Below are 11,219 nucleotides of genomic sequence, written 5' to 3' on the forward strand. Positions count from 1 at the left end.
TTTTCACATCCCTGGTGAGGTTTTTACCTGGTGTGTGGTTTTTTCTGCGTAGCACATACACTTCTAGCGCTGTAATGCTGCAGTTGTACCCAGATTCGATGTTGATGACTCGGCTGTCGCCCCTGACTCCTGCGGGATACTCTTTAAAGCTTGCTATGTTCACCATTTCTCTCTGCAAGATGATGATTTGTACACTGTGTAGCGACGTGATGCGCCAACCCGAACCCTCGCTTAAGTTGAGCCTGTATTCAATAGCTTCATCTAGCGATTCGTACACTGTGTCCACCAATGTTAGCACAGGTGGCGTATTAACGTAAAAATAACCCGTTTCACGGGTGGTAACACTGCCACCCACCATTCTCTGCCTGGTGATGATGATGCACAGGTATAATATGACAAAATTTATACCCCTCTCCAGGAGTGTTCGCAAGACGTCCCAGGCGAGCTGCATTCTGTTAATTCTGAGCACCATTGTCACGCCAATGTGCGTTCCTACTGCGGTTGAATAAGTTATAGTACTCACATTCCGGTTGGCCTCCTCTCTTTCCCTGTTAAGCAGCGTCTGCTGTTGTTTGGCACCTCCTACCTGACAGTGACCTCCTCTCAGCAATGTTTCCCTTGCATTTTTCCCATTCAGTAGAGCTGTGACAGCGTTCACGGTGGAACCTGGAAAAATAGGAATAACAAGTAGAGAATTTACTAAAAATAAACTGATTGTTTTATATGTAGATGTGGCAGTGACAATGTGCATTTTTTTTTACAGCGAGTCACATCTCGACATACTTCTAAATAAAAAGAATTATTCTCACCATCCTACAGATTGGTGCTCTTTGCTGTACCTCCTGTTAAGGATCGTCCTGGGTCAGGTCTGTTCGCTCCTATTCTTTCAACGTTGACTGCAGACTCAGCAGTCCTCTGGCTAGTCCAAGCCTTCGGTGCTGTATATATATAGCACAGCAAAGGAATTTCAATGGAACTGTCATTTGAAGTTTCATCGCTGCTGTTGCCGATGGAATTACCTGTGTCTGCATGCAGAGATGATGTGGAGTAGAGCAGCCTGTTGGCAAACTGATGTGGGTCTTGCTGCTGCTGTTTGACCTTACATAGCGGCGGTAGCAATCGTAAATGTTTTTCACATCAGGTCTGTTATTAACTCACATCAGCGAAACCTGCGGAATTATCAGTGCATGTGTGTGCAGGTGGTTACAATTATCTATTTATCACCCTCGTATGAGGTTTCGCTAAAGCAGTATGTCGTGTGTGTGTTTTATGTGTATGACACTGGACATGGAGATGGATTATCGAGCTGTGATAGTCGTGTTGTGTTGTGTGTCTCGTGTAAATGCGTACCGTCGCGATATGACATGTTGTGCACCTGGCATTGAGTCACAGAGAAACGGTGACTGTTGTGGGTGCTTATCAGCTGGTTATCTGAATTTGAATGGAATTTAGAAATATTTTCACATTCATACTGCCATGTGATATGACATGTTGTGCACCTGGCTGTGAGTCATGAAGAAAGTCAGGTTAAGAAGTTATAATTTATTTTACTCGTATTCATATCTTTTCATATACTCACTCGTGTGGGTTAGGTTAGGTTAAGGGACTTGGAATTTGTTCCTCATATTCATATTTTTCATATACTCATGTGGGTTAGGTTATGTTAGGTTAAGAGACTTAGAATTTTTCCCTCTTATTCATATTTATGCGAAATGGCGGTTTATCGACTGAAGGGTATATCTTGAGCCTAAATGGGGTTAGGTATTTCATGTAGGTTAGGTTAGATTAGGTTCAGGGACTTAGAATTTTTTTCCCTCATATTCTTATTTGTGTGAAATTGGGTTTTTTCATCCGTAGAGTATATCTTGAGCCAATAGGTAGGGTTGGTTAGGTTAGGTTAAGGGACTTTGAATTTTTTCACTCGGTGGGTTAGGTTAGGTTTGGTTAAGGGACTTGGAACTTTTTCACTCATATTCATATTTATGTGAAATGGTGGTTTTTTTTTCATCCATATAGTATATCTTGAGCCAAAATGGGGTTGGGTATTTTCAAGGGGTCGTGAAATGGTGGTTTTTTCATCCGTAGAGTATGTCGTGAGCGAAAATGGGGTTGGGTATTTTCAAGGGGTCGAGCGAAACCACGGTTCTCCTATCCGGAGAGTTATTCATGAGCCATTTTGGGGTTCTTTTCTGAACTAGAAAGAAATATTTGGTGGTTTTCCCGTGGAGTCGTTAATGGTCAGTATACGTGAGGTTAAGATAAAGGCAAGCTTATGGAGTTTATTGCCTGTGAGCCGAATTGGGGGTCTTTTTCCCTACTACTGCACAGTGAATCTAGATACAGAGTGGGTGGAGCAAAGCTATCTAGTGACCCGTCTTGCCTTGCCAACATGTAAAACAGAGAGGTTAAGTGGCAGATATAAGATGAAGAATCTGATGGAATGGAAATTAAGCTCTAGCGAGAATGAGGTCCGCCGATGAATAAAAGGGGTCAGAAACTTTTATAGGACTTTCACAAATGTAAAATATATGTGCAGGTAAGTGAATAATGGTTGCGGTGGTGTGTAGCCTTGCTTATCAGAAATCTTAAAATTGTATCAACCTTATGATTTGTATGCAAAACGAAAAGATATGAGCAAGCTTACCAAACTACTAATAATTGCTAGAATTATTGCTGGACAGGCGTAGATAAATCTAGTTAAGAGAACTGCTGATGGAATGATGTCTAACATTTTTATTAGGTCAAAGTCCTCAAGGTCTTTTGTCAGAATATTGCTAGATTTATGTTAAGGCCCAGTATTTGTATGAAAACATTGCTAAATTCTTTGAACATCAGTAAACCTTGTTGTCGTCAGCAAATCCTAATGGTATCACTGAACAACAATAGCATTACTAAAAACACATAGTTAACAATAGACGGTTATTCGCTAATAAGTTACCTGTCAGCATATAGGTTTTCCTTTTATATATCTGTTAGAAGTAGGTTTTAATTCTACTTGAATTGTGTAATGGACAGTTACACAGCCAAGTCGTATATCAGTGTGACTAAAGAAACTGCCTAGTAAATAGCTAATTCCTTGAGAGTTGCAGCGACAATTCAAATTTAAATGGATTTCAATTTATAGTTGGTTTTTAATCATGACAATTATCGGCTTTTAGCTAACACGGTGCCTTACCATAGGGTGCTGAAAAAGAAAAGAAGTGTAATGTGGATCTTTGGACTTGCTGGATTAATAGAGAATAAATGCATCATTTTAAACAATTTAAGTGTCATTTTATAAAAACATCCATCGTACCTAGTATTTAACCACGAGGTCATCTCTCCCCTGTTGTTACAAAGAATAAGGATCATACCCACTTGGTATGTCATTAGAAGCTATGTTTCCATCCCATATAATGAGAACCAGTTAATGCTGAGTAGACTTGGCCAACATGGAATCAGAGGAATTTATTTCTGGTGATAGAGATTCATTTCTCTATATTATGTGGTTCAGATCCCACAATAAGCTGTAGAACCCGTTGCTAGGTGGCCAGTTGGTTCTTAGCCACATAAAAATATCTAATCCTTCGGGCCAGCCCTAGGAGAGCTGTTAATCAGCTCAGTGGTCTGGTTAAACTAAGACATACTTAACTTTATGCTGAGTAGATTGATCTTATTTGAGATCTGAACCTTGGTCCTACTATAACCAGAGCATGAATCATATCACTTGACCAACAGGCCATTGAATGTTCCATTCTTATAAGTAATGTTTCAGGCACATAATGTAGACCAGTTCTATGGAGAAACTAAGGGACTATGCGGGATTTGAACCCGGGATCTCCTGCACCCAAAGAAGGAATCATACCCCTAGACCAACAGGCCATGGAATGTAATGTCAGAGTTCCATTATTATAAGGAATGTTTCAAACACATAATGTGGAACATTTGTATTGGAAAACTAAGGGCCTGTCCGGGATTTGAACCCGGGACCTCCTGCACCCAAAGCAGGAATCATACCCCTAGACCAACAGGCCATGTAATGTAATGTTATTTCCAGAGTTCCAATATAATAAGTAATGTGTCAACCACATAATGTGGAATATTTGTATGGGAAAAATATGGGCCTGTCCGGGATTTGAACCCGGGACCTCCTGCACCCAAAGCAGGAATCATACCCCTAGACCAACAGGCCTTGGAATGTTATGGTATTTCTAGAGTTCCAATGTAATAAGTAATGTGTCAACCACGTAATGTGTATTATTTTTGTGGGAAAATTAAGGGCCTGTCCGGGATTTGAACCCGGGACCTCCTGCACCCAAAGAAGGAATCATACCCCTAGACCAACAGGCCATGGAATGTAAAGGTATTTCTAGAGTTCCAATATAATAATTAATGTGTCAACCACGTAATGTGTATTATTCGTGTGGGAAAACTAAGGGCCTGTCCGGGATTTGAACCCGGGACCTCCTGCACCCAAAGCAGGAATCATACCCCTAGACCAACAGGCCATGGAATGTAAAGGTATTTCTAGAGTTCCAATATAATAGGTAATGTGTCAACCACGTAATGTGGAATATTTGTATGGGAATACTAAGGGCCTGTCCGGGATTTGAACCCGGGACCTCCTGCACCCAAAGCAGGAATCATACCCCTAGACCAAACAAGGCCATGGAATGTAAAGGTATTTCTAGAGTTCCAATATAATAGTAAATGTGTCAACCCACGTAATGTGAATTATTTGTATGGGAATACTAAGGGCCTGTCCGGGATTTGAACCCGGGACCTCCTGCACCCAAAGCAGGAATCATACCCCTAGACCAACAGGCCATGGAATGTAAAATTATTTCCAGAGTTCCAATATAATAAGTAATGTGTCATCCACATAATGTGGAATATTTGTATGGGAAAGCTAAGGGCCTTTCCAGGATTTGAACCCGGGACCTTCTGCACCCAAAGCAGGAATCATACCCCTAGACCAACAGGCAATGGAATGTAAAGGTATTTCTAGAGTTACAGTATAATAAGCAATGTGTCAACCACATAATGTGGAATATTTGTATGGGAAAAATATGGGCATGTCCGGGATTTGAACCCGGGACCTCCTGCACCCAAAGCAGGAATCATACCCCTAGACCAACAGGCCATGGAATGTAAAGGTATTTCTAGAGTTACAGTATAATAAGCAATGTGTCAACCAAGTAATGTGGAATATTTGTATGGGAATACTAAGGGCCTGTCCGGGATTTGAACCCGGGACCTCCTGCACCCAAAGCAGGAATCATACCCCTAGACCAACAGGCCATGGAATGTAAAGGTATTTCTAGAGTTACAGTATAATAAGCAATGTGTCAACCACGTAATGTGGAATATTTGTATGGGAATACTAAGGGCCTGTCCGGGATTTGAACCCGGGACCTCCTGCACCCAAAGCAGGAATCATACCCCTAGACCAACAGGCCATGGAATGTAAAGGTATTTCTAGAGTTCCAATATAATAAGTAATGTGTCAACCACGTAATGTGGAATATTTGTATGGGAAACTAAGGGCCTGTCCGGGATTTGAACCCGGGACCTCCTGCACCCAAAGCAGGAATCATACCCCTAGACCAACAGGCCATGGAATGTAAAGTTATTTCCAGAGTTCCAATATAATAAGTAACGTGTCAACCACATAATGTGGAATATTTGTATGGGAAAGCTAAGGGCCTTTCTGGGATTTGAACCCGGGACCTCCTGCACCCAAAGCAGGAATCATACCCCTAGACCAACAGGCCATGGAATGTAAAGGTATTTCTAGAGTTACAGTATAATAAGCAATGTGTCAACCACATAATGTGGAATATTTGTATGGGAAAAATATGGGCCTGTCCGGGATTTGAACCCGGGACCTCCTGCACCCAAAGCAGGAATCATACCCCTAGACCAACAGGCCATGGAATGTGAAGGTATTTCTAGAGTTACAGTATAATAAGCAATGTGTCAACCACATAATGTGGAATATTTGTATGGGAAAAATATGGGCCTGTCCGGGATTTGAACCCGGGACCTCCTGCACCCAAAGCAGGAATCATACCCCTAGACCAACAGGCCATGGAATGTAAAGTTATTTCCAGAGTTCCAATATAATAAGTAATGTGTCAACCACGTAATGTGGAATATTTGTATGGGAAAACTAAGGGCCTGTCCGGGACTTGAAGCCGGGACCTCCTGCACCCAAAGCAGGAATCATACCCCTAGACCTACAGGCCATGGAATGTAAAGGTATTTCTAGAGTTCCAATATAATAAGTAATGTGTCAACCACGTAATGTGGAATATTTGTATGGGAAAACTAAGGGCCTGTCCGGGATTTGAACCCGGGACCTCCTGCACCCAAAGCAGGAATCATACCCCTAGACCAACAGGCCATGGAAAGTAAACTTATTTCCAGAATTCTAATATAATAAGTAATGTGTCAACCACGTAATGTGGAATATTTGTATGGGATAACTAATGCTAAGGTCACACATTCACGTATCAACGCACGCACACCCACGCATGAGCGGAAATTGGTAATTGGCAAGAGCTTACGTCAGTAAACCGTAAATGTAACGTAAAACATACGTCAAATCGTAGACGTACGGTAACGGGTCGTACGGGCTCTAAGCTCCGCCCACTAGGACGCCGTAGCCCGCTCCAGTTTTGAAATGTTCAAAACAAGTTGTGGGTGGTCACGCCAAATGTCACCTGATGTAGCTCCAGGCATTGCTCGTGGGACCCACGGTGACTACTGCAGGGTAAGCGCTAGGGTTACCTGCATTGTTCGCCGTCGTTATCTTCTTTACGCCGCGAAGGGCATGGGCCTCCTAATTGCGCTGTAGCCTATGGGGAAACCGATTCGCACATTTACAACCCTGTACGACATGGCAACGCTGCAGCGTGGTATAAAAGGTCAGGTCGGCACTCAATACAACAACAACAACAACCCTCCGGTCAGCTGTTTTTTCCGTCTCCCGAGACCAGCAGTTTCCTCCAAGTACTCTCCACAACGCCCTTCAAGATGCCGAACCTCCTAAAACAACCAAGGAAGGGACCATCAACGTCACATCTTGCAGGACCTTCTTTCGGCCTGGAGAAGACTCCTAAAGCCACTCCTGCAGACACTCAAGTCGAGGAAATGTCATCTTCCACCTACAGGAGTCGGAGTTGGATGAGATACAGAGTGATGACAGCAACACGGAGGACGACTGACGGACAGGGAGAAGTGGATATTGAACATATTCTACTTCCACAAGCCACACATCGTCTGTCAGAAGAAGCCCAAGATGTTTGGACTGCCAATGGTATGTGTATTATAATGTCTGACTTAATTTTTTTTATATTTGTTGAAAATATACAACATTTTACAGTACATGCAGAATTCTACCAAAGTGAAATTACAGCTTGGATTTTCATAATGCAATATTTTTACATTCTCTCATACATGTTCCATCACTTTACAGTCTGCTCTGTTTACAGGCCGGCCATTTTGTACCCTACAGCCCCACAACAGTGGGCGTGGTCACGGCGTGAATATGACGTACATAGAACATTACACTATCGGCGGAAGTTCCAGGTAGACGTCCGACCTTGCTTTCTTTGCGCATACATTTGCAGCGCAATTTACGGTGCTGGCTTTACGTCCGTTAGCCCTTGTCCTGTTTACCAGCGGTTCAAGGTCATTTCACCGCAATGATGCCCACGATCCACATACGTGGGCATACGCCGTCGTGATACGTGAATGTGTGACCCCAGCATAAGGGCCTATCCGGGATTTGAACCCGGGACCTCCTGCACCCAAAGCAGGAATCATACCCCTAGACCAACAGGCCATGGAATGTAAAGTTATTTACAGAGTTCCAATATAATAAGTAATGTGTCAACCACGTAATGTGGAATATTTGTATGGGAAAACTATGGGCCTGTCCGGGATTTGAACCCGGGACCTCCTGCACCCAAAGCAGGAATCATACCCCTAGACCAACAGGCCATGGAATGTGAAGGTATTTCCAGAGTTCCAATATAATAAGTAATGTGTGAACCACGTAATGTGTATTATTCGTGTGGGAAAACTAAGGGCCTGTCCGGGATTTGAACCCGGGACCTCCTGCACCCAAAGCAGGAATCATACCCCTAGACCAACAGGCCATGGAATGTAAAGACATTTTCTGAGTTCCAATATAATAAGTAATGTGTCAACCAGGTTAATGTATAATATTTGTATGGAAAAACTAAGGGCCTGTCCGGGATTTGAACCCGGGACCTCCTGCACCCAAAGCAGGAATCATACCCCTAGACCAACAGGCCATGGAATGTAAAGGTATTTCCAGAGTTCCAATATAATAAGTAATGTGTCAACCCCGTAAGGGAATATTTGTATGGGAAGACAAACTAAAGGGCCTGTCCGGGATTTGAACCCGGGACCTCCTGCACCCAAAGCAGGAATCATACCCCTAGACCAACAGGCTGGAAAGTAAAATTATTTCCAGAGTTCCAATATAATAAGTAATGTTTCAACCACGTAATGTGGAATATTTGTATGGGAAAACTAAGGGCCTTTCTGGGATTTGAACCCGGGATCTCCTGCACCCAAAGCCCTCTTGATTTGAGACTGCCTTGACGAAGTTACGCATTTTCAGCTGACGGCTGAAAATGCATAGCGGGCAAGAGGGCTTTCGAACTGGGAGAAATATCTCCCAGTTCAAATCCAAAAGTCTCAATTTTCCTCTTACTTAAATTTGTTTCCACTCTCCTACTATCTTTAACTCAGTTGCTCAACCTAGCTGTCCCCCCCTCTTCACTAAAACCTTCTTACAGGATGGGCAGAGGCTGGGCATAATTATGCGCATTGGCTCTTTCTTGATCCAAATGGCAGAGACTAGAGGTTTGGTCCGCCTCTCGAGTATGTTTGGACCCTGAGGATGTTGATATGATTTCATACCAATATCTATCGGGACGGGACAGAACTACCTATGGGGGACTTGCCTGCGGAATCCATGGAGGTATAGTCTCTACGGTAGGACTCTCTGCATTCTTTTCGGTGTGCCCTCTATTGTAACATGAATGGGGATGATTGCATACTAGTTATGCCCTCAGTCCTATCAAGCGGTTTTGCTTACACTTGAGCCACTCATGTTATAATAGAGCTATCCCTTCGGGGTAGGGTAGGGAGTGGACATATGGGAGTCAGTCTCTGCCGAGTGTCTTTGGTGAGAGAGGGGTTGGTGCGGTGGCCTTGGTTTTCTGCCTGATTTGCAGTAGGTTTTTCAAAATTCTCATCACGGATTAATGATTAACGACCCTACAATAAACTCCCCCGGACAATGCGACCTCATGACACTACCCTCCTCTTCGACCTCTGGCACGAACAAGAACAATCCTAAAGAAAATTCAATTGTACAGAAGACAACCCATGACAAGACATTGAATGTGGCTATGGAAAGCTCTAGCAGTGGTGAGAGAATCCTTATGTTGATTCTCTCTCCTCAGATTTAAATTGTTTTGCTTTTATGGAAATGTTTGGGAGGTATGGTGAAATTAAAGTCATTAAGTATTGTGAAACTGAAGATTTTGCATTTTGGAGGGTTTGGATTGAGTTTACTACTCATAAGAATGCCATGAATGCTTTCAAGTGTTCATCTAAAGAAAATTTAAAGTGTGTATTAATTCATAAAATTCCCCAAAATATTGAAGTAGATTCCTTTTATCCAGCTAGAGTCAGTCAGGAAACTGCAGATGGGAAACGTGAGGTGAGGACACCTCTACCAGCCAGGTGGCTGATTGTTTCAACAAAATCAGACTTTTGTAATCTTTTTCACTTCAGGAAACATTTGAGAACATTGGTAGCATTAATGACCAACTCAGATATTACTAGATTTGGAAAGAACAGTTTTTTGGTTCATGCAAAGTCTTATAGACAAGGTCACATGATCTCAAAGCTGAAAAATACTAATATGATAAAAGAGGTCAAACCACACTATAGTTTTAGTTACGCTAAGGGAGTGGTATTCAGCCAAGACCTATATGAACTGTCTGACGAGGAATTGCTGGAAATGTGTGATGATAAAATGTGGAAGATTTTCAAGGTTCCAAGGTCAAGAATGATTATTTTCACTTTTAATAATGATCAAGTTCCTGATTATGTATATGTTGACAAGGAGAGATTTCATGTTAGACCTTTTAAGCATAGACCACTCCAGTGCTTCATTTGTTTTGGGTATGGTCACTCGTCAAAGGTGTGTACTAGAAACCAGTTATGTGCTGCCTGCTCATTACAAAAGCATGAAGGCGAATGTTCCAATCCAATATTATGTATAAATTGTAAGGGAAATCATAATGTAAGGTATAAAAGAATGTGAGTCATTTAAAAAGAAGTGGCAGCCATAGAGAAAGCACATGCTGAACATCTAAGTATTGGCCAGGCAAAAAGACTTTTGTTCCCAAGACCTCAATATAGTGATGTAGTGAAAATTGGAAAATCGAATAAAGATCAATCTAGGATGCCAACTTCAAAGCCAAAGCTTCAGCTATCCCCTTCTGAGCTCGAAGTACATTCAGCATCTCCACTTTCATCCAAGAAGGCTCCTCTGTCCTCTCCCGATGGGCCGCCTCTGGGCTTCTGGGAGGTCTCTCGGGCTTCTGATGTAGAAGCCTCACAGGCAGCTTCACTGCCTGATCTGGGTATATCCCAGAATGACACCTTGTTCAGTGCACCTCATAAGGCTCAGGTGCACGCTGCAGAGACGGTGCCTCTTAGAAATAGGAGACCCCGTACTCCTTCATGATCTCCACCTATCCCCATCACCATAGTAGGGTTTCCCAAGAGAGGAATAGCAGGTCTCTGAGGATCTGCCAAGTTCCGTTATGAAACAAAGACCAAAACCAAGTCTTTCCAGACCAGCCCAATCCAAGTCCAAAAAGTAAAAAAAAAAAAAAAAAAAAAAAAAAAATAAAAAAAAAAAAAAAAAAAAAAACTAATAGTATATAATGGCTCTATGTCAGTGGAACATACGAGGTTTCCATTCAAACAGAGAACAGGTCCGGGTCCTTTTCAAGGAGCATAATTTAAGTGCCCTTTGTTTGCAAGAGACCAAACTTGGTAATGTTTCTCCTAAATGTGGACAGAACTTTATTTTTCACAGATCTCCACCACCTGTAGGTGAACGTGCTCATGGTGGCACATGTATTATTGCGGCCAAGTCATTACCACAAAAAGTTATCCAA

At 42.5% G+C, this 11,219-nt stretch overlaps 1 protein-coding gene and 18 non-coding genes across 23 annotated transcripts in view; 1 reads left to right on the forward strand and 18 right to left on the reverse strand.

The window, feature by feature from the left end:
* The window catches only part of LOC135198771 (sushi, von Willebrand factor type A, EGF and pentraxin domain-containing protein 1-like), an 810,178-nt gene that overhangs the window by 427,602 nt on the left and 371,357 nt on the right, over positions 1-11,219 (forward strand). The gene's annotated exons all lie outside the window — the stretch shown is intronic.
* Trnap-ugg (transfer RNA proline (anticodon UGG)) lies at positions 3,942-4,013 on the reverse strand. The gene has a single exon. It is a non-coding gene; the product is annotated as a tRNA-Pro (tRNA).
* Positions 4,100-4,171, reverse strand: Trnap-ugg (transfer RNA proline (anticodon UGG)). The gene has a single exon. It is a non-coding gene; the product is annotated as a tRNA-Pro (tRNA).
* Trnap-ugg (transfer RNA proline (anticodon UGG)) lies at positions 4,258-4,329 on the reverse strand. The gene has a single exon. It is a non-coding gene; the product is annotated as a tRNA-Pro (tRNA).
* Positions 4,416-4,487, reverse strand: Trnap-ugg (transfer RNA proline (anticodon UGG)). Its single transcript has one exon. It is a non-coding gene; the product is annotated as a tRNA-Pro (tRNA).
* Positions 4,574-4,647, reverse strand: Trnap-ugg (transfer RNA proline (anticodon UGG)). The gene has a single exon. It is a non-coding gene; the product is annotated as a tRNA-Pro (tRNA).
* Trnap-ugg (transfer RNA proline (anticodon UGG)) lies at positions 4,735-4,806 on the reverse strand. Its single transcript has one exon. It is a non-coding gene; the product is annotated as a tRNA-Pro (tRNA).
* Positions 5,051-5,122, reverse strand: Trnap-ugg (transfer RNA proline (anticodon UGG)). The gene has a single exon. It is a non-coding gene; the product is annotated as a tRNA-Pro (tRNA).
* Trnap-ugg (transfer RNA proline (anticodon UGG)) lies at positions 5,209-5,280 on the reverse strand. The gene has a single exon. It is a non-coding gene; the product is annotated as a tRNA-Pro (tRNA).
* Positions 5,367-5,438, reverse strand: Trnap-ugg (transfer RNA proline (anticodon UGG)). Its single transcript has one exon. It is a non-coding gene; the product is annotated as a tRNA-Pro (tRNA).
* Trnap-ugg (transfer RNA proline (anticodon UGG)) lies at positions 5,524-5,595 on the reverse strand. Its single transcript has one exon. It is a non-coding gene; the product is annotated as a tRNA-Pro (tRNA).
* On the reverse strand, positions 5,840-5,911 carry Trnap-ugg (transfer RNA proline (anticodon UGG)). Its single transcript has one exon. It is a non-coding gene; the product is annotated as a tRNA-Pro (tRNA).
* On the reverse strand, positions 5,998-6,069 carry Trnap-ugg (transfer RNA proline (anticodon UGG)). The gene has a single exon. It is a non-coding gene; the product is annotated as a tRNA-Pro (tRNA).
* Trnap-ugg (transfer RNA proline (anticodon UGG)) lies at positions 6,314-6,385 on the reverse strand. The gene has a single exon. It is a non-coding gene; the product is annotated as a tRNA-Pro (tRNA).
* On the reverse strand, positions 7,757-7,828 carry Trnap-ugg (transfer RNA proline (anticodon UGG)). Its single transcript has one exon. It is a non-coding gene; the product is annotated as a tRNA-Pro (tRNA).
* On the reverse strand, positions 7,915-7,986 carry Trnap-ugg (transfer RNA proline (anticodon UGG)). Its single transcript has one exon. It is a non-coding gene; the product is annotated as a tRNA-Pro (tRNA).
* Trnap-ugg (transfer RNA proline (anticodon UGG)) lies at positions 8,073-8,144 on the reverse strand. Its single transcript has one exon. It is a non-coding gene; the product is annotated as a tRNA-Pro (tRNA).
* Trnap-ugg (transfer RNA proline (anticodon UGG)) lies at positions 8,232-8,303 on the reverse strand. The gene has a single exon. It is a non-coding gene; the product is annotated as a tRNA-Pro (tRNA).
* On the reverse strand, positions 8,393-8,464 carry Trnap-ugg (transfer RNA proline (anticodon UGG)). The gene has a single exon. It is a non-coding gene; the product is annotated as a tRNA-Pro (tRNA).

Source organism: Macrobrachium nipponense, chromosome 22 (genome assembly GCF_015104395.2).
Source record: "Macrobrachium nipponense isolate FS-2020 chromosome 22, ASM1510439v2, whole genome shotgun sequence".
Lineage (NCBI taxonomy): Eukaryota > Metazoa > Arthropoda > Malacostraca > Decapoda > Palaemonidae > Macrobrachium > Macrobrachium nipponense.